Consider the following 23,616-nt stretch of genomic DNA (forward strand, 5'->3'; position numbering starts at 1 on the left):
CACTTTTACTAATGGCCATTTAGTCACAGAAACCCTGTCCCACAGCAGAGGGTTAGGGCCAAGTTTAGCATAAACTCTGAGGGGTCGAGGCTTAAATGCTTACATTAGAAATAGCAAGAACATTGGAACCAGACCAACTCAGGTGTGAATCCCAACTCTGTTGCTTAGGAGCTCTTATCTCTGGCTTCTTGGATCAGATTCTCAATTGTGAATGGAGAAAATAATACCAACTCTCAGAGTGGTGTGTGAAGAATGAGGCAGCAGATGGGAGCTGCTTCTTCCTCCAACTGGCCAAGGCCCCTTTGCTTTCTCCTGCCCCTTTTGAGCCAAGCCAGTTACATCTCCAGTTACATCTTCCTCCTCTTCTCTTTCTTTTTTCTTGCTTGCTTTTTTCCTACACACACACACACACACACAGAGAGAGAGAGAGAGAGAGAGAGAGAGAGAGAGAGAGAGAGAGAGAGAGAGAGAGAGAGAGAGTTCAAATGCCTTTAGGATGTGGTGGCCAATTTGTAACAGCTTGATTCCATGACTTTGTTATTTGTGGTTAACTTTACCCTGCAATTTAAGACATGGATTGATAGGAGGTGGCAGCATAGTGCCTGTGGCCTTAAAGGGAGAGAGGTGTACATTCCATACCACTCTTGGTGCTAATTATTAATTTATATGAATTATTTCACACTTTACTGTAGTTTAATGATGGTTTTAGAGCCTCTGGATTAACACATGCTTAATCTGTTCTAGATGAGCCCCAAAGCTTGATGCAGTCACCTCTCTATCACAGAAAGGAAAGTTCATCCTGGGGGATGGGGTCAGGAGCTGGTTTTTCAGGTAGTTGTTTAGAGACTTTGGTCCGTGGGCATCATTTAGTCTTCATATAGGCTTAGCACCAGGCTGCCAAGGCTGTCCAAGATACAGGGAAAACCGGTCATAAAGGGATACAAAAGAAAAGGGACCACTCCAAGCTTCAGAATGGATGAGGCATCATTTCTTCCCACATTCCTGGTGCTATGGCCAGAAGTTATTCAGGGAGCATGTCTAACCTCAGGTGTTGGGGAAATGTAATCTAACCAGACTTTTATGTGTGTCTATGTATGTGGATACAAGTATAGGTGAATGTGTGTGGTGTATGTGGGGGTACATATAAATATGCACATATATGTGGTTAGTTTCTGTCACTTGACTCTGACTAGTCATTTTGGAAGAGTGAACCTCAACTGAGGAATTGCCTCCATCAGATTGGCCTATGGACATGTCTGTGAGACATTTTCTTGGTTAATTCTTAATGTGAGAAGTCCTAGCCCATTTTGGATGTTACCACACCTGGGCAGGTAGTCTTTGATTGTATAAGAAAGCCAGCTAGACAAGCCAGTTCCTTCATGGTTTTTGCTTCAGTTCTTGCCTCCAGGTCTTTCTTCAGAAACTATACACCTTGTTTTGTGAGGCAGAGTTGCTGGAGCCTACTAAGTAGGCTAGGATACTGACCAGTGTGATCCAAGAATTCTTCTGTCTCCATCTCCCCAGGCCTAAATTACAAACACAGACCATCACATCCACCTTTTGTATGTATATGTGGGGGGATAGGGGTGGGGAGGCTGGAGTTCATACTCAGGTCTTCTTTCTTGCAAGGCAAGGCAAGTTCTTAACCCTCCCCCATTTATCAGCCTTTTCCCCCCTGTAAGAACTATTTTTGGACTTGGATATGTGCCCCTTTCTCTCTTCTACTTTTCAAGAATTGAGTATGGGGATTTCTAGGCACTGATCAGAAACACACACGCACACACACACGCACACGCACATGCACACGCACAGCACACACACACACGATAAGGTCTCTCTGTGAAGCCCAGATTTGCTTCAAACTTAAGGTCATTTAAAAAAATATTAGTTCTTTGAAAACTTTGCACAACATATTTTGATCGTGTGTACCCCACAATTCTTCCTAGGTCTACCTCATTCATCAGCTACCCAACTTGGTGTCTGTTTTCCCCTGTCAAGACATTGTGCTGTCCGAATATTCTTGGATATATGGTCTTCAGCTGGAATGTGATCGACTTAACACTGATAACATTCTTTAAGAAAAGGGACTCACTGTCTCCCAGTAGTTTACAGTTGCTAATATCTCTATTGTCAGAGGTGGGGTTTCATACCCATCTTACCTCTCCATGCATGGATTTCATGTGGCTTGCACTTACTCAGGTCTTACATATGCTGCCACAAGTGATGAGAGCATGTGCGCAGTTACCCTGTTGTTCCCAGAAGACATTTTTGTCCTGTAGTCATCTACTTCCTCTGGTTCTTACACTCTTTCTGCCTTCTATTCCTGGATGGTCCTTGAGCCTTAGGTAGGAGGCACAGTGTATGTATTTCCTTTAGAGCTGAGCACTCTGCATTCCCTTATTATCTGCAGCTTTGCTACTTGTGGGGCTCTGTGTGCATTAATTTTCATCTACTGAAAACAGAAGCTTCTGGGATTCTGCGAGGGTTGAGAGATGCATTAATCTATGAGTATAATGATAACTCATTAGGAGTCAATTTAACACTATATCCATTTAGCACCACAATAACAATAGATTCTCCCCTCAGGCCTATGCCTGTCTAACCATTGGTTCTTGGCCTAATATTGGTGCAAGGCATGGCTTTTATCTTGTGGAGTGGTACTTAAATCCAATCAGAAAGTGGTTGGTTACTCCTATGAGGTTATTGCCACTGTTGGACCAGTGGGCATGACTTTCCAGTTAGACATGGCTTGCCAGGCCAGTCATTATTGTAGCTCATAGTCTTCACAGATGGGTTAAGATTTACAATTATATTTTCTAGCAACCTACATATCACTTTCTAGCATCGTGAAAGCCATCCAGTAAAATATGAAGTTTCCAGGACAGTACCAGCTTGGTTTTCTATTTCTCAATTTCCTATGATTCAAGTACATGGCACCTTCAGGGACAGGGTCTTACCTCAACTTCTTGGAGAGTGACCAAGTGCATTGACAATAGTCTGTACTGTTAGGGAGTCAATGGACTTCACTGGCCAACAACTCCAAAAGAAGTAACCCATTCCTGGCACTGGAACTTTCATGTTAGTCTCTGGTGTTTAGTAGGGGTGTTGCTGCTCTGGTGTAGGGTAACTTCATTTTTAACACTTTTTATATATTAATATGAAAGCTTCTTTAGTAGTGGACTTTTCTACAGTATATGAAATTTTCAAAGGTCTTTAGTGTTATTTATCCCTCTACATATTCCCTCCACTAGCATGCCACCCTCTCCTTCCCCAATTTAACTCTTCCAATTCCATTATTACCTTTTAACCCTTAATACCAGTGTATTCTATCTCCTTTCCTTTGAAAGGCCCCCCATGACATCTTAGCAATTTCTTGACTTCTGTATATATTCTGTATTAACACAACACATATCTAAAGATTCAACGCTAACATCCACAAGTGAGAGAAAAGCAAGAAATGATTGTCACTCTGTGTCTAAGTCACCTCACTCAGAGTAATTGTTTCCAGTTCTATCAATTTAACTGTAAATTTCCTTTTTCTTAATAGCTGAATAAGACCCTATTGTGTAAATATACCGCATTTTCATTACCCATTCATTTATTGATGGACATCTAGGCTGTTTCCATCTTTTGGCTATTGTGATTAGAGTAGCAATTAATATGCATGAGTAGGTATCACTCTAGCAGGGCATGGAGTTCTTTGGGAATATGCTTAATAGTGGCACAGCTCATGTGCTAAGCTTAGTTGAAACACCTTGTGCCAGCCTCTTAAATGCAGGGATTGTAAACCTTTGTCATCAAGCCTGGCTAGATACACACTTTTTTAAAGAAAAATATTAAACTCAGGTGAAGGATAATTTTAGCAATTTTTCTCAAACTATAATATGAAATACTAAGCCAAGGACTATCAGACCCTATGTGTTTTGTAATAGACTATTTCTTTTGTTCAACAGCTGAGTCTTTTAGAATATTTTTTTCAAAAGAAACAAACCTGCATATAAACACAGTAGAGTGCAAAAATTCAGAATAATTAAGATTGAAAATTGATCTTCAAGTCAAAAACTTGCTGATGAACATTGTTATGCTCTCGGACAGCTTAGTTAAAAGTCACTTATTTGAGTTTTAGTGAGGGAAAAGTTTGAGGTGGTTTTGCACTTCTTAATGGAGATGGTATGTGATACCTTATATGCAATTTCTATCCAACCCTTTCTGTAATTATTCTAAATAACAGCCATGCCCTCTATAATTCTAATAGTGACTACAATAAGACCAAATTCAAGATTCACCTAAAGTTTTATATTGGTTGCTTCTTATAATTAATAGGCCTTACATTAGTGAGTCTAAGAATCTAAAGTCTTTGCAAGCATATCTTGGCTGACAATGCTTCATCCTCCAAAGACAGTCTTGTTGGTCCTTTTTAAATAAATAAGTATCCCATTTTAGCTCTTTAGTTTGAACTACTCTCAGCTTACTAAAATCTTCTTTCTGGTCCACAGGGAACAATAAAATCCTTGTATGCTTTTCTTCCCAAATCAAGAGAACATCACTTCAACTCCTCTGTTTTCTCCATTGAGTTAACCAATTACTCTGCATATAATGACTGTGGCTAATTAATAGTTTTCCCACAGCTGGTTCCCTCTAGACATATTTAACAATTGCTTCCTTGTGGAAGCTGCCCTAGAATCAGAGTTCAACCCAACAATAACTCCTCACCATAGAGAAGAGCATGTTCCTACTGCTTAGCTTTATTATGAACCATGGGGATGGCTCACTGGCTTTGCGGACCACGTGTGACCCAAAAGATGGTGGGAAAGTTGCTTCTCAGCTCTTGTTTATTTTTTTGATAGTTATTTATATTTTCTTCCCACTCTTTCATTTTCAACTTTCCTCTTACTCTTAACAATTAGCCTTCCTAATCTACTACTGATTTATTGGTTGCAACTTGAAAAGAATTCCATTTTTGAATTCTCTATGAACCTCAGGTGCATAGAATTAGACTAGAGAGCTATTAGTACATCACTTACTTTCATCGTGGGTTTTTAAGAGAATTTAAATAATATAATGAGCACCCAAGAAAAACCCTATGAATGCAAACAAAAGTTAATCTATTAATAAATAATCTTATTGTTTCCCCCCTCTTTTATATTTCTGGCTTCCTCTGCCTGAGACAAACCTTATCCTGAATAATGAATTTCTATGCTCTTGTTTTCTTTTGCGTGCATTTCCTTTCACTGCCATGCAATCCTCCAAACCCTACTTTTATTTTAATTATGTTAGACACTATAAAACTGATATCAGAATCTATCTACTCCTTAGGGTTGATGTCATGGTTTGGGTCAATAATATTTACCAAAGGCTGGTGTATTGGAGATTTGGTCCATAACTGGCGGTGATATTAAGAAATGATTGGATTTTGAGGACTCTGTCATCATCAAATTCATTGATGGATTCATAATAAAATGTCAGTAGTAGAGTGTGGTGGGAACTTTAGAAGGTAGGGTCTAGTTGGAAGATATATATATATATATATATATATATATATATATATATATATGGTTTACCTATGAAAGATATGTCTTGCTCTTCCTTCCTTTAAAAAAATTAAAATATTTGTTTCATTTTCCCACTTTTACTGAAAATACATTATTTTCTCATACAATATATATTCTGATTATAGTTTTCTTTCCTTCTACTCTTCCCAGTCCCTGACTACCCCCCCCCCCATTCTGAATCTACTCTCTCTTTTTGTCTCTCATTAGAAAAAGACAGGCTTCTAAGAGATAACAACCAAACATGACAAAATGAAATATAAAATGATAAAGCAAAAACAATTACATAGAAGTTGGGGAAAGCAACCTAACAGAAGGAAAAGAGTCCCAAGAGCAGGCACAAGAATCAGAGACCCACTCATTATCACACTCAGGAGTCCCATCAAAATACTAAGCTAAAAGCTATAATATACACATAGATGACCTGGTGTACACCCATGTAGGCCTTGTGCTTTCAGCTTCAATCTCTGTGAGTTCATATGCACCCTGTTTATTTGATTCAGAGAGCTGTGTTCTCCTGGTGTCTTCGATCCCTTCTGGCTCTTACCTCTCCATTTACTCTTCTGTGTGATTCACTGAGGTCTGAGAAGAGAGATTTGATAGAGACATACTATTTAGACTCTCTGTCCACATAATGTCTGGCTATGGGTCTCTGCATCTGTTCGCATCTGCTGTCCAAGGAAGCTTCTCTGATGATGACTGAATAGGGCAGTTAGATATTTTCTCTTTGCTTTCTAGCCACCATGAGGTAAACCCAACTGTGGTCATCTACCATAATGTTTCTGCTTTGCTGCAGGCCTCAAAGGAATGACCATAAACTAAAACCTATGAGAGCATGAGCAAAAATAAAGCTTCCTGCCTTTATCTTAGTTATTTTGTCATAGTGATGGAATCTGACTAACAGTTTCTTACTTAACATTCAATTGCTAAAATCTGTACACAGTGCCACAAATTAGTGGTTTGTTTATTCAATCTGCTTATAATATCCTGTCATGTTACTATTCTGAACCTAGTTCATCCATACATCCACTCATAAACAATGGACCATCTTGACTTTTAATTTGCTATGATAAACAGTGATACTATAAAATAAATATCCTCACATGTATTTCATGTTATACACACTCATTTTTTCTTTTGTGTATATAATTAGGAGTAGAACTGCTGTGTTGTAAGATATACAATAGCTAAGTTTGAGAAATATACTCTAAAACATTTTTTTTTCAGGGCAGTTGTACTAATTTATTGCATCAGTCCCAACCGCAATATGACCTTGTAGATTTACATAATTTCCAATATACAATTTTGTTAAAGTTTCACATGAAATGGTGTCTTGCTTCAGCTTTCATTTTCATTCCTACTATTAAACACATATTCTTGTGTTTCTTACTCATGCATTTATTCAGTAAAGTAACTATATGTATATCCTTCTATTTTTTTTCTAATGGATTGTTTGCGCCTTTCCTATTGATTTAAAATCTTTATTTTCTATACATAATTATCATTCATCTCTGAGCATTGCAAGATTCTTTTCTCAATATTTATCTTTAGATACTTTAGTTTCCTTAGAGAATGTGTTGAAGAATACTTTGTCAGAATATTTTATTTTATATGATAGTCTATCACTCTCCATTTACTTAATTATTAAAAACATTCAAGTATTAAATCTGTCTTTGTGGTCTTACATATCTTTCATACAATTAATTCTCAGACATTCTCTGATAGTCTTGTAGATGTTTCTCTGAAAGGACCACAGATTTTATTGTTCCTAGGCACACCACAGATTGGTCTTACAGTTTGCTACTTTGCTGAATCCTCTTCTCTGAGTAGTTGTCCACTTTCTTCAATTGTCTATGTACAGATTTGTCATTTACAAATCCTTATGAGTTTAACTTTTTAATCTACTTTACTATGTAAAGGACTTGCAGTATGATCTGGAACTTAAGTGTTTATTGTAATTTTTCCGTGATTATAAACATGCAGGGTTTAAACTCCCAAGAGTTTAAAATATATAGATAACTTTAAAAATAAGAAACTATTTATTATTAGCTTAATGATGATTAATTAAGAAGGGGTATTGACTTTAATCAAATTTTTTCTTATATTTGCTGAAAAATGATTTCTCTTATTGATTTTTTAATTTGGAGACTTACATGTCTTGATTTTTAAAAATATGAACTCATCTTTGCAAATCTGAGATGAAGCCAATTTTTCCAGGCGTATTATGTTATAAATATGTTTTTCAGTAGTTGTATTTGTTAATATTTAAAAGAATATTTACATATTCATAGCTGTACTTAAAATGCAATGGATTGAATGTTTCTTCTCTTGGAACATCTTTGTGTGGTTTTATTGTTGGAATTATTCTGGTCTCATAGAAAAGCAGAGAAATATGTCCTCTTTTCCATTTTCTGGAAGTGTTTGCATGACAGTGGCAAAATCTATTACTTAAATGTTGGGGGAATTTAAAAACAAGTCAGAATTTTGAAATTAAATGTATTTTATTTTAGAGGATTTGATGGATGTATACAATGAATGTATTGCACTCATACCCATTCCCATATTACTCTCTTTTATTCCTCTTCCACTCCTTATGATTTTGTAAAACCCAAATGTAATCGCTATTAAATGGTAACTTCCCATCCTCTCCTCTCTAAGCCATCAGCATCCATCATTATAATGTTTTTATGACTTTGACTCTTCTAAATACATACATAAATGGAATTGTAAAGTATTTACCTTCTGTAATTAGCTTATTTCACTCTTCAGCATTGCTAGAAAAAAATCCATGCTGTAATGTATGTCATAATTTCTTTTTCTTTAAGTTGAATAGTATCTACTGGATATGCCTATCACACTTTTCTTATCCAGTTAGCTGTCCTTCCATAGAGTACTATTTTGTTAATTTTTAGTAACATAGCTACGAAAATGAGTATATCCCCTGATATATGTGTCTGAAGTCTTTCTATAGATTTCCCTCTTTTTACTCAAAAAAGTTTTCATGTATCTTTCTTCTCTCCTTTTAAGTGTTAAGAATTTTCTCTAATACCAAGTGATGCTTTAAGTACCAGGATTGGGTTAGGTCTTATTGAGTTGTTGGCCAAAGATGTACCTTGGGGATTCCCGAATAACTCAGGCTGTTGCCAAGACTATAGATTGCTCTTCAAAAAATGACAGCAAGGACCCATGCTACAGACAACACTTATACAACTCATTGAACATGGAGAATTCAGATGGTTCCTTCATAGAGCCTTCACCACTATGTTCTAGCATCTTTAGTACAGGACTGTACTCTGCAAGTTATCAAGAGAGAAACAAAAACATCAAGCCAGCCACAAACCCTATGGTCTACATTGGTGTCCTGCCTTCAGGACATGCTGGAGCAATGGTGTCAAAGCTTATGGGAATAACCAACCAATATCTGTTAGACTTAAGGTCCAGGCCACAAGTTGGAACCCATACCTGATACTGCTTGGGTAACTAAGAATCTGAGACAAGATAGGCCAGGGACCTAGGTTAAATATTACTGCTCTAAAACAAAAGGTAGCAATAACATAACTCCTAATGACATTTTGCTGCATTCATAGATCAGTAACTTGCTCAGCCATCATCATAGAAACTTCCTCCTACAGTAGATGGTAACAAATACAGAGACCCACAGCCTGATATGTGAAGAGTGAGAGACCTTGTAACACTTAAGTGGGATGTCTCTATCAAGTCCCACCTCTCAGGGCTCAGGGAACCCTGCAGAAGGGGAGGCAAGAGGAGTGTAGGAGACAGAAGAAATGGAGGACACCAGGAAAATAAGGCCCTCTAAATCAACATGCTCGTGCACAAATGAATACACAGAGATGAGGCAGCTTGCAGATGGAGGGTCTGCATGGGTCTGCCCCAGATATCCTAGAGATGAAACGAGAAGTAGATGCATGCCCATCTCTAATCCAGAAACAATCTCCAGTTGGTAAAATTTGTAAATGAATATTTAGTTTCCTCTTGGTGACTGCCCTGGTTGTCATTGAGAGCCTTCATCCAATGACTGATGGAGGCAGATACAGACCCATGGCCAAACATTGGGTCACCCTTGGGGAGTCCTGCTGAGAAGAGGGAGGAGGGATTATAGGAAACAGGGAGTCAGGAACATGGCAGGAAAACACACAGAAACCACTAGTCTGGCTTATGGGAACTCACAGAGTCTGAACCAACAACCAGGCAGCCTGAATGGGACTGACCTAGGCCCTCAGCATATATGTGGCAGTTGTGTAGCTTGGTCCATATGTGGGATTCCTGGCAATGGGAGTAGGGTCTGTCCCCAATGCTTTGACTGGTTCTCTGGAACCTATTCTTCATGCTGGATTCCTTTTCCTAGCCTGCATACAGGGGAGGTACTTGGTCTTATGGCAGCTTGATATGCCATGCTTTGCTGAAGCCCATGGGAGGCCCACCCCTTTCTGAGCAATTATGGAGGAGGGGTAGACTGAGGGGGGTGAGGAGGAGAGGCAGGTGGAGGGAGAAGGAGGAGAGGAGGGAGGGGAGGCTACGGTGGAAATGTAAAATAAATAAAAATAAAAATTAAAAAAACAAAGAAAAAAAAAGAAAATTTGGTTTCGTCCAAGGGAGTCTCACTGGGAAAATAACCTATTCTTAAGGGTAGGCTGTATGCTCAGCAGTAGATGGCCAATAGGAAAAATCTCAACGGTATCTTTGGAGGTTCTTTGTCTTACAATGTCATGTCAAGGCTTTTCTGTTTTGTTTTGTTTTCAATTTTTGATTTTATCATATTACTTTTTAACCTTCATTTTTATTTTATTTTCTTCTCTCTTTTGAACCCTACAGATCCTCTGCATATATATTATGGTTTCCAGTCTAGGTTATTATGGGATTCATGAATGTGTGAACAAGTGGTCTTTGTTTCTTGTGCCTTCTCTTGGGGTCTTCTGCTTCTAGTTGTTTATTTTGTCCAATTATGTGCTAGTGCTTGTATTACTATATTATATTATATTATATTATGTTATGTTATGTTATGTTATGTCATGTCATGTCATGTCTTGTCATCTTGTATTATATTATATTATATTATATTATATTATATCATATTATATATTATTATTATCCATTAGATGCTTGTTTGGTTTCTAATGAGAGACAGAAAGGGGGTGGATCTAGATGGGAGAGGGGGTGGGGAGGAACTGGAAGGAGTAGAGGGAGGGGAAACCATAATAAGAATGTATTATATGAGAAAAAAATCCTATATTAAATAAAAGGAAAAAAATTGAACATGTCAACTTTTGATCACGTACTGCATTGCATTATATCTTTGTTTGCTATTTGTTGAGTTCTCTTAATATTTTCATTATCCATTTCTTTTAATTTGGTAATTTTAGATTATTTTTTGTCCATGAAGATGAAAAAGCCCATAGCTTACATTCTGTTCCAACCAATAAACAAATACAATGTGCAACAGAATAAAAATAAGCACATAAAACTTGTTAGGGCAACTTTATGCTAACAATGAATATTCCAAAAATGAAATTGAAAGTACTATTTACAAGGCATGAAAACCCATGCAAAATGCTCAGGAATAAATGTAACAAAAAGTATTAGACACTCATATACTGAAAACTATAAAATGTTAATGAAAAAGTCAAAGAAGGCATATAAATGGAAAATACCCATGCACAAAATCTAGAAGAACCTTATTAGAATATTCATATTACATGGAGGCAATTTACAGATTCAGTGAAATTCCTATTAAAATTTCCATGCAATTTTTCATAATTTTTCAACAATTGTGAAATTTGCATGAAACCACAAAATAACCACACCTAGCTAAGGCAGTTATGAGCAAAAAGATCAATGATGCAGACATTCTACTATCTGATTTCAAACTATCTTATAAACTAAAACAGAGTAGCACAGCTTTAAAACTAGACTTGTTGGTCAGTGGAATACAGAGTCCAGAAATGAGCTCTTGCATGTGTGACAAATTAAGCTGTGAGAAACTAGTCAAGAAAACATAATGGGAAAAGAACCACAATTAGTGCTGTCTACACTGTATGTCCAGGGGCCAGTGAGATGGCTCATAGGGTAAAAATGACCTGAATTAAGCCTGACAACTTGAGGTCTATTCCCAGGACCCACATAGTGGAAAGAGAGAACCAGCTCTCACTAGGTACCCACTCTGACCTCCATATATGCATACACATGCATGTGCATACAAACATACAAATCCCACAACATGCTTACACACACCACAACACACACACACACACACACACACACACACACACACACACACAAACACACATATATCATTGTAATAAGAAATTTTAAAAACTGCGTATGTATAGGCAGAAGAATGAAATTAGAATTTAACTCACATCCCATGCAAACCTCAATTAAAAGTTGACTGAAGACTTAAACATGAGATCTAACACTCTAAAAACTACTAGAAGAAAACACAGAGAAAATGAATTTTTAAAATTAATTCTCAGAGTTCCATAAGTAACAAAGACAAAAATAGACAAATGGGATTTACATTAAAATAAAGTGCATCTATACAATAACAACAACAGAAACAGTAAAGCAAAGAGACAGTGATTTGGGATATGTGTTTACAAACCATATTTATACATACACACATGGTAAGGCTTTAAAGTCTAAAATATGTAAGGAATCTTACTTTACAGAAAGAAAACAATCTGGTTAAGTAAGAACCTTGAATAGATGTGTCAATTTTTTGCCAGCATTTGGGACTCTATTCCTCATACTGGGTAGCCTTGCCCAGCCTTAATACAAGGGGAGGTGCTTAGTCTTATTGCAACTTAATATGCCATATTTTGTTGATAAGAAGCCTGACATTTTCTGAACAGTAATGGAGAAGGAGTGAATGGGGTGGGGGCAGAAAGGAGGTTTGCAGGAGGGACTGGGAAGAGAGGAAGGAGGGGAAACATTAGTCAGGATATAAAAACAAAAAGAAAGAAAGATAAAAAGAAAAGAAGATAAACAAATGGCCAACAAATGTATGACAAAAAGCTCAACATCACTAATGATTAAAGAAGTAAGAATTAAGACCATGATAGATGTCACTTCCCACCTGCCAGTGACTGTTACTAAGAAGTCAAACACAGGTGTTGGTGAGGGTGTGGTAAAAGGGGACCCTCACACATTGTCAGTGGTGTAAATTAGTATTACAGCCTCCTAGGAAACTATATGGTGTCTCCTCAGAAAGCTAAAAATGGAATTATATTTTCTAACAATCCTAGTTTGAGTTTCCTTAGAAGCTTATGGTAGATAGGAGTTAAGATCATCCTTCTGCCAATGGATACCTAATTTTTAGAAGTTTCTTATTATATTAATTAATTTGTGTCTCTCTGTGTGTGCACTCTTGTGGAGGTCAGAGATGCCCAGAAGATTTGAAATCAGCACCTTAAAGAGATAATCACACCTGCACATCTATTGTACTCTTCCCAATAACCAAGATAATGTAATAAGCTAAATGTTTCTCAGTAGACAATGAAAAAGGAAAATTCCTCTCCATACACATGGAATACTATTTATTCTTGAAAAAGAAAAACTTTATTATTTGTGGCAACATATTTGGAATTTGGGGAACAATACAGTAAGGGAAATGAGTCTGGCACAAAATATCAGATATTGCATAGTCTTAATTGTAAATGGAATATAAATCCATCTAACTGTAAGGAGCAGTGAGGAGAATATTGGTTACCAGAGGTTGGGTGAGAATGAGGGAGTGATGGTCAAAAAAAATTATTGTTTCCTCCTTCTTTTGAAATCTTATTAAACATAGTTAACTGTGTGTGAAACATTTCAACATTGCTAGGAGTAAATTTTGAACTATGGCAGATATATCAGGTGTGGGGTATATTTAAGAGCTTAGTTTAATTATGTCATAAAATATGCATAAGTCAAAACATCAATTTATACCCTACAAATGTAAAAAATTTGCCAATTCATTATTCAAAAATAGGAAATTTGAATCTTATAACTAGATAAAGTATTGTGAGTAATTAACTTACAAACTGAGCACAATATACTTTCAAGTTTTGAATTGTGGGGCTGTATTGTTAATATTCAAATTAATGTCTGTTGTCAGATATATAATGTAGGTCTGGTGGTCTTAGCACATGATGGAACTATGCGGATAACTTCACACATCATTGGACATATATGCTACACTGTTATTGGCCTTCTCTAGATGTCCCTTGAGTCAAGGAGATTGTGCTATTCACATCATCTCATTCTTGACAAGCCTTCTCTACTGAAGTGTATTGGAATCTCCTATTGCAGTGGTTCTCAACCTTCCTGTTGCTCTGACCCTTTAATATGATTTGTCATGTTGTGGTGACCCCCAACCTTAAAATTGTTTTGTTGCTACTTCATAACTGTAATTTTGCTACTGTTATAAATTGCAATATAAATATCTGATATACAGGATATTTACCCAAAAGGGTTGCAACCCACAGGTTGAGAACCACTGCCCTACTGCAATGATAACTTATCTATAAATTTTCCTTTGAATATATTGAGACTACTTTATTAGATTAGTGTTGCTTGCTCTGCAGCTGGGGTCCCACTGTCTCTGATCCCAGGGACAGGGGGTGAATAGACACAGAACCAAATGACACAGGATCTGAGAGGTTGTAAGCAATTTCGTTTATCAAACAAAGGACTGAGGTATGCATGTGTGTACTTTTTTATGGGCTCTGCTTCCAGCTGCTGTGGTGTTTTCTGGTTGGCTCTGGGTCACATGTCAACAGTGGTCATCTTGAGGTTCCAGTTGCAGGGTCCACTCGGTTAGAATACTACTGCGCATTTCAGAGCTCTAGTTAGCTTAAGGCATGGACTAATGCTTTAGGCCTTATCTACCTCAGATTAGTAGTTCTAGAAATAACTAAATAGTTTTGGTGACTTGAAACTTTTATCAATATAAGGAGGTGTTCTTCATTCGTAATCACATTTTCTGATTATTCTAATTTGAGTCACATTAAGATACATCATCTTTTATGGCTAGACATTGCCCAATACATTTTCTTCATGTTTCTGATTTTCAGTACTGTTTTACTCAGAGCTCTGCCAGAATTTTAAATATACAGTCTGATAGTGATTGTATAATAATAATCCAAAGGCTAACTTAAGAATTTCTATAATTTGTGTCTATCCATGACATTTAATTTGTCCAGAATTTTTCTGTTTATGAAAACTTTGATTAGTTTATTCCAGACATCTTTTATAACTTGTCTTTGACATAACTTTCTTTACTCAAGTGCTTTGTTCTACCTGGATTTTAATACGAACTTTTCTTTGGCATGATAGGGCTTTGTATCCCTATGATATTCTTCTACTCTCATTCTTGAAAAAAATTACTGACTGCATGTAGTCATCGACTCTCTAGATTTTATCTTCTTTTTCTGAATATTTTAAAAATACTTCATTGTCTCCCTGTATTCAGTGTTTTTTTAATAAAATTTGTATCAATTAAATTCTTGCTTTTTAAATGATACACTTTTCTTTCTGTGAGCTTTTATGTTTTCTATGTGTCTGTATATAGTAGACCACCCCTCCCAATCCATGGGCTTTGTTTTAAGGCCATCAATAAATGTTCAGAAGCTCAAATCATATAGGAACTTTTAAATAGGTCAAAGTTTCTATTCTATATGTGTTTTCCTCTACCTGAAGGTGACTTCTCTTAAACCATTTTCTAGTACTTAAACTTCTATTATCCACTTGCTTAATTTATAAAAATATGTGCTATTAAGTTTTATTTTTACTCTTTATTTCCATAGATTTATTCAACATGATCTTCCAAATCATGAATTGCTTTCTTAGCTCAATTCCTTCTGTTACCTGTTTTTTTTTTCCATTTAGTATCATTGATCTATTTCATAGTAAATAACTGATATTTGTACTTTTGCATTTTTTATTCCTATTTTAGATTACTAAAGCTATTCCAGTCTCTCTTAAGGAAAAGTATACAAAATCTGAAATTCTGAGAAAGGATAAATACAAGTCCTTTCCACGCTCTAATGGGACACTGTGTAGTTCCATTCAAAGATGACCTAACAACACCCTGAGAGAAGGAACGTTAATGTACTACTTTGACCAGGGCTTGTACTGTTTATGTTATATAAGTTATGGTTTAACTCCCACACAATCGGTAAATATAATTCCTGCCTACTGTAAAGTGGTCTTGAATAGCTTCAGTTTATCTTCTTTAGCTTTAATTATATGGGCCAGTTTTGTGTCTGACTTAGCCCTCATATTCTGGCTATCTTTCTTCCATTGTCTGTACATATCCCACTTCTCGAATTTTCACTTAAACTAACTTTATCATCTTGTTGGATTTACTGTTCCAGTAAATTTGAAATGAAATATGGGGTCACTCAGGTTTGCATGAACCAGTTTTTATATGAGAAAATTATTCTTTGAACTCACTTTTAAAGAAGTTTGTACTAATTGTATATAATTGACTTTTATTCTTTTATTATAATAATTGACTTATTATACTTTGAGAGCACACTGGGGGTTGTAGGCAGGGAAGAGAAATATGGAGAAAGGCTTTCTTGATTTCTCGTGGTGCCACCAGTTTCTCCTGAGGTTGAGTCCTCCCATGTGTGAAAGCCGACATGGTTTGTCCCAAAGAACCAGTGGAAAGGAGGGGCAGGACACCAGTGTTTCTTTTTTATTTATGCCCTTCCAGGTCTAATGATGTACTCTATTTCCCTCAGAGTTGCTATTGGCTTTGTCCTAGGGCAAGGTCAGCCGTCAGACAGGGTTAGTAACTCAGAACCGACCGGAATCAGTAACAGAGGCTTTGTGTGCTTAATGGCTGCCCTGCTGATTCATAGCCATTCTCAGAGACTGGGATTCCATATTTATCATGGCTTTACATCTCCTCTGATTTTTCTGTTATTCTTGGTGCCTTTGGAAACCCCTTGGTAGCCAGCTGTGCCCTTCTGGTGTTACTGTTCCCATGACTCTGGCTACAGGAGTGGTAACACTGCTCTCCATTTATTTACTCAGTCTCAAAAGCAGTACAGTTTCTGCCTTTAATTACACCAATCATAGGTAGCAGGTCCAATGGTCCCCCTCAGAAAAATTTTGTGATTTTAATGTGAACAAATCTTTGTAGAATAATTTGGCTAAGGATTTTGGTGTACAATCAACCTAAATGACAGTGAAAAGTATTCTTATAAAGGGTTGAAGAGAAAAAATTACAGGATCAGAATAGGGCTCATGAAGACAGGCAAATCAGAGTAATGTAGCCACTCTCCAAGAAATGCTCAGAACCATCCAGAAACTAGAAGCTGAAATGTGTGAAGAGAAGTATTCTTCCTTGAGTGTTTCATGGAGGAACAGTTCTTTCACCTTTAAGAATGGACTTTTGGCCTCCAGCACCCCAAGAGAATACATTCATATTGTTTTAAGCCAAGTTTGTGGTCATTTTTTTCTAGAAGCCTGAGGGAATTAATTCATATAAGCAAGTCCACTCTGCAACCTTTAAGCATCCATACTGAAAGTTTAGGGAATGATAGAGAGGAAAAGCAACAAGAGGAATAATTTATAACTACAGCACAGGTCTGGGGCATCAGATCCAGGGCATCTGGGGACCTCTCCAGATGGTTCCTCACCAGGGACACTTTCTACATCTCTGTGACCAGGAGCAGCATTTTGAAGTTGTCACAGTGTGGAGATTGGCCCGATTTCACCCGCAGCAGACAGAGAAGAGGGAATTCTTCTCTCCACAGCTGTCACAGTCTGGTTCTTTAATCCTTACCATCCTTGGGATTGACTTTTTTCTGTTTCCATGAGGAGCCCGCTTCCACCCACAGGCTCTGCACTCCAATTCCATCAGTCATTGAGTCATCTAACTTGTACCGCCATAGATTTGACTGTGGCTTGAATATGCACTCTAAGAGTTTTGAGCTGGGGACTTATTCCCCAATGTGATGGTGTGGAGGATGGTAGAACTATTAAAGAGATGAGCCTAATGGAGGGTGGTTAGGCCATTGGGGTCCCTATCCTCCTAAGAAATAGTTAGTGCTACATAAGTGACTTCTTATGTAGGTGGATTATAACTAAAAGAGAAAGGCTGGCCTCTTCCAGTTCGCTAGCTTCCTGTGTCTTCTTCTGATCTCTCTTTCTCACACAGGTTCTTGCCATGATGCTATCTATCTGCCAGGGTTTCATGTAGCCAGAGATCAAACAATATAACCACCTGACCTTGGTTACTCAGTCTACAAAAATCTGAGGTGGTGGTGGTGGTGGTGGGGAACAAAACTCTTAATTATGATTTGCTCAGTTTTGGTTATTTTTATCATAGCAACAGAAAATGGGATAATTCAGGCACATTTCCCACAGTCTGTGTTTTCCTATCCTAAACAGTAACCAACATGAGCCACCAAAGGTTCTGTAGCAGGTGGGATGGATCCAAGCGCAGGGTACTGCTTTTTCTCTTTTATGGTTTTGGAGAACAAGCCTGGAATTGGTATCACTAAGGAAATATTTCATCTTATGTTCCTTGGAGGGATAGACACTGCTCAATAAAATTTACTAGTGATTATAATTATGCGTAGTCTGGGAATACTGGTGAAGACTGGGAGGGAATCTGAACATCACTAACAGTTTTCTTGGATTGACAAGAGAATGTACAGGTCACAGGTAAGATTATGAGTAAGATTTTTATCCTTTCTAATATGACTTTTAATGTTTTTTCACCATGTGCAGTGCTGTTTTATAGCAAATAAGGATAGTCATAAAGTTTTGATGATATATATGTGTATATATATATATATATATATATATATATATATATATATATATATATATTCCTCTGTCTATCTCCTCATCACTTTGCAGGTCGAGGCAAGGTGCTGGTTGCTAGGGGTAAATTTTTCTGCTGAGAGAGATTTTCAGTTTATGTGCATTTCAAATAGTGATAGATCTACTTAGCGAGAGAACCACTTTCCTCTCTTGTTCATTTCCTTCTTTTATTAAAAATATCAGTTATGAAATACAGTCTACATTGTATGAAGTGAGAGGAGGAGAAGGCTTAAAGAGAGAAAAAAAAAGATAGACTGAGATAGATGGAGTCAGGAATTGGAGAGGGAGCAGAAAAGGAAGGGGAAATTTAACAGGGCCAAGTAATGGAGGAGGCTGGGGACAGAAGGACAAGAATGGCTATCAAGTCTGTCCCCTTAATTAGGGGCAACTTCTGCCAGGTCAGGCAGAGGACAAATGCTGTCAGAAAACTGAACAAAACCAATTAGCAAATCCCGATGTGTGGCAAATGCTGCCTCAGTCTGCTTTCTCCTTCTAGAATGTACTTTTTACCTCTACCCATTGGCATCTAGAAGGTCTTGTAAGATTCTCCCCAAATGATACCTTCTTTGTAAAATTCTGACTCTGTTTCTATCAGGCACCTAATCTATAACTTTTTAAAAACCTTTTTAGGAGAGATGAGACAAGAGAATTACCACTTTAAGGCTAGATTGGATTATAAATAAGACCTTATCTTAAAAAACATATTCTTGGCCGGGCGGTGGTGGTGCACGCCTTTAATCCCAGCACTCAGGAGGCAGAGCCAGGCGAATCTCTGTGAGTTCGAGGCCAGCCTGGGCTACCAAGTGAGCTCCAGGAAAAAAAAAAAAAAAAAAAAAAAAACCCAAAAAAAAAACATATTCTTCAGAAGTTAAAGATAACAGTGGCATCAGATGATCACAGGATTTTTAGGGACTAGGTCTATCTTGCCTACAGATAGGGCAGAGTATAAGGAGTGCTGAGGAGGGCTCAGTATGCAGAGTCCTCAATCCTTTGTCCCATTCTTTTGGGTAGGACAAAGAATGCTGTGTGTCCTTCTGAAAGCACATCCTAGAAGGCTTGAGGGACTGGAGTTCACCATCATCCTTCCCTCTAGATGAAGTCCAAGCCCTTTTCTTGAGCAGATGAGAGCCAATCCTGGTTTTATCAGTCCTCATGTGAGTCCACTTCCAACTGGATATGAAAACAAATCTATAGCCTTGACAAGTACTCATGGGTTGGGACCACAGCCGTGGTTTCATGGTTACTATATGCATGGCCAGGAGTGTATATGGGATACAGGCACATCTTCTTTACTTGTTTTAAATGGTAGCCATTGTGTTGTTCTTCCAGCCACTTACTAATGGCAAGAATTGTCATAAATAAACAACTTAAAATGAAGCAGGAAACACCGAGAGCGGTGGTTCTCAACCTTCCCGATGCTGCAACCCCTCAACACAGTTCCTCACGTTGTGGTGACTCTAGCTATAAAGTTATTTGGTTGCTACTTCATAACTGTAATTTTGCTACTGTTATAAATTATAATGTAAATATCCGATATGCAGGATATCTGATATTTGACCCCTATGAAAAGGTCATGTGAAAAGGGTCATGGCCCACAGGCTGAGAACCAATGTTTTAGACATTGAAAAAGAGGACAGTGCAAGATTTTTAGCATGCTATTCAGAAAAGCATGCAATTTAAAAAATTTATAAATTGCTCATTTATTGAGTTTTCCACAGAATATTTTGAGATTTTGGTTGACTAAGAGTAACTGAAGCCACAGAGAGCAAACCATGGATATGAGTGCCAGACACAACCTATTGTGTTAGCTTTCCAGGGTGTTCATGCCTTATCCTCTCACATCCCCAGCCTCCTCATGTCTTTCACACACTGTCTGGTAAGATCCTTAAGTTCCGCAAATGTATAGATTTTTAGGGTCTATAGCGTGTCCTCTATTTACCAAGAAAAAAAAGTGTATGTAAATTCATTTGAGACTCAGGGATAACAGGAAGGCTGTTTAGAATGTGCTGGGATAGTAACAGAAGTTGGAGAAAATGATACCAAATTATATTTCTTTATTCACTTTTAAATAATAGTTTTATTCCACTTTAGGATCACTTTACAATTTAGACAAATCCATACTTTGTGTAAGAAGGACATTAAGCATAAATGATTGAAAAAAAATTCCACTTCCTATTATCCACGTCTGTTGTCAAGTATCTGGCTATTGAGACCTCAAACATCATCTGGTCACTCACAGGTGTGATTGTATCATGGGTACAGACAGCTTGAAGTGGCACTAAGGAATCTTAGTTGGCTGTTGCATCTCACATGGCAGTGAAAATTGATACTGCCTATAGTCCCTTGGAACTTGAAGGGCTCATGGTTTTGTGATTATTATTATTTGGGTAACAGTAATGACTAACATTTATTGTTGCTAACTTGGTGCCAGACTCCTTTGTGTGTTCTGGTGTGTGTGTTCTCTCTGGTTTTACTTAAGTGACCATATGAAGACCTGTGAGTGGAAGGAAACAAGTAGTCAGGGACAACTCTAGCCCTCATCTAAATGGTGAAGTCTCCTCCCTCCCTCCCCCAGAATCCATGCTCTTCACCACATTGCACTCCTGACTCTTCACACCTTGCCTTCTTCTGCATGGGTCTGAAGTGAGAAACCTTTCATTACAAAGAAAGGACAATGTGAAAAGGAGAAAGCAATAGCTATGCGTTATGTTAAAGCTTTGAAGTGTGGTGTTCTCCCCACCCCACCCCCATATGGTCTTCCTGAAGCGTGTATAAGGTGCACTACTTGTCTGAATAAACATGGCTTCTTGATCACGCATGGACTATGGTGGGATGAAATCAGCATGGCTCCTCAGATAACATGCTTACCTACTTTGCTTTTCTAGTGCTGTGATGAAACACCACGACCCAAGGCAAGGTGGAGAGGAAAGGGTTGATTTGGCTTACAACTCTGTGTCACCACCTACTACTGAAGGAAGTCGGCCAGGAATTCAAGGCAGACATCTGGAGGCAGGAACTGACGCAGACAACATGGAAGAACACCGCTTACTTGCTTGCTCTCCATCGCTTGCTCAGCCTGTTTTCTCATGGCACCCAGGACTACTTGCCCAGGAGTGAAGTGACATGGCCCCTAGTGTGGTCTGGGCCCTCCCACATCCATCATTAATTAAGAAAAAAAAAAAGCCCTACAGACTTGTCTATAGATGTTCTGATGGCAACATTCTTGCAACTGAGGTTCTAGCTTGGGGCAAGTTCACAAAAATCTAACCAGGATACCATGTGCAGCATGGTGATATGAAAGCAACATGCTGGCAAATAGGATGCTTAGGATGTATCTGGTGTTGTAGTTAAACTAGTGCAGCTTAGCATTTTTGAAGGAAGCATGCTTAACCTGTATGCAAAGTGGCATATGAAGTTAGCATGACTTAGCGGTTATGGGTTACATAGTGTTAATTAATATGCAAAGGATAGACTTGAGGGTAGCTTCATTCTTGACCAGCTGCAGGACCTTAAACAGGTTGCTTAATTTTTCTGAACTTCACATCTTTATGTGCCAATGCTTGATTGAAAAGGTCAAGTTGATGTGTATTTGGCATGTAGCTCAGTGTGGAGAACAAACAAGTGTTTTGAAAGGTTTGCTGACACGCACTGAACTGGCTGGACTTCACTGAGACCCTGCGGTTGTGCAGGGCTCCGGAGATGGAGACATACAGGAGACACTATGTTTGCCCCGAGCACAGGGCTTATCCTGGTAGAAATGGAATCTATTCTAATGAAATGAAGTTTGGAAGAACTGTGGAAGGCATTCTAAACTCGGTCGGTGAAGAAAGGCTCTTGCCTGTTGTTACGCAGGAAAAAGCAGGCTTTATCTGTGTGAAACAACTGCTCCTCTCCTGCCTGCTTTTATCCATCCCCAAACTATCTTGCCTGTGATGTTAAAATTAGAGATTTATTAATTTGGGTCAAGCATTTCCATTTTCCCAAGGGCTTGTATAAAAGTGCCAATTAACTGGGAGGTGGCAAGAGTTTGCTAATGATATTTTGATGGATTCTTAGGTGGTAAGTCACAGGATCCCATAACCCACTGAGATCAATTCAGTGAGCCTAGGTGGTACCTAGCAATGGCCCTGGCTGCTTCTTGGGCTGGTGGTCCATCCATACTGTATATCCAGGGATACAAAAGTCAAAGTGCTCCTGGGGGCAAATTGGTGGTCCCTTTCACTGAAAGGACAAAAAGCACTTGAAGGAAGTAGATTTGCAAACTGGAGTGGGGGCAGTGGAGAAATGTCTACCTGAATGTAGCTGGCCTGTTTCTCTCTTCAGTGGCTCGCTGAAGCCTGCAATAGAAAGTGCTTTGGAGTATACAGGACCCAGGGCATCCTGAACCCATCTGCCTTCCAGCTTGTTCATTTCCTCTGAGCCCAGCACCCATGTCTGTCCTCAGCCATGTGGCTAATGAGAGGCCTATTCAGCCCTCATTAGGAGATCAACTTGGTTTCTTCGGCTCTCAGAAGCTAATTACGTCTCTTTCATTAGTTCAATTTCAGCAATTAATGTACCTCCGTATACATAAGTGACCGTTTGTTTTTAGCCTAAGTGACACACGTGCAACCATCCTTCCCTCACATGTATTCGCCGCTTTATCTTCCAAAGGGGACTTCATTCTGGTTCCAGTTTTAAGGCACAGGAACCAACAGGACAAATCTGATAGCTGAAAGGGATTTATAGTGCAGATACTGGGCAACTCAGGGAAGCTAACTAAGGGAGTGTCAATCATTGGTCTCCAGGAACAAGGATGAGCTCTGGGCTGGGTAGCACTTACACTACCAGGGACTCGTAATCCTCCATTTGGGGGTCACAGAGCACTGTGGCCCCAGAGTTGGTGAACTCTACAATTCAATAACCTTATCAAGAACTCAGATTGCAGGCCAGTGAGACAGCTCAGAGAGAAAAGGTTGTACTCTGATGCCCTACATTGTGCCTTGGTAAGCAAGCACCCTTGACTGAAAACAAACAAACATACAAACAAAGAAACATATATTTTAATAAAATAACTCCCATTCTCCTTTTTCACTCCCCCTCCTTCCTTCCTCCTCCCCTCCCCTCCCCTGTCCTCTTTATTAAGTATCTCACATGGAGAAGCTTTCCTAGTAGCCTCCTAGTCTCTTGTGTTTCCTTGGTTACAACTGTACCAAATCACTGGGAACTGTTGTGACATACAGGGCAG

General features: G+C 38.3%; 1 long non-coding RNA gene across 1 annotated transcript in view; it reads left to right on the plus strand.

Moving 5' to 3' along the window:
- LOC143267420 (uncharacterized) overlaps window positions 1-23,591 on the plus strand; it is a 36,489-nt gene extending 12,898 nt beyond the window's left edge. Inside the window, exon 3 of the long non-coding RNA XR_013042513.1 lies at window positions 21,275-23,591. This is a non-coding gene — a long non-coding RNA (uncharacterized LOC143267420). The remainder of the gene's footprint in view (window positions 1-21,274) is intronic.
- The last annotated feature ends 25 nt before the right edge of the window (window positions 23,592-23,616 follow it).

This window comes from Peromyscus maniculatus, chromosome 9 (assembly GCF_049852395.1).
Source record: "Peromyscus maniculatus bairdii isolate BWxNUB_F1_BW_parent chromosome 9, HU_Pman_BW_mat_3.1, whole genome shotgun sequence".
Taxonomy (NCBI): Eukaryota; Metazoa; Chordata; class Mammalia; order Rodentia; family Cricetidae; genus Peromyscus; species Peromyscus maniculatus.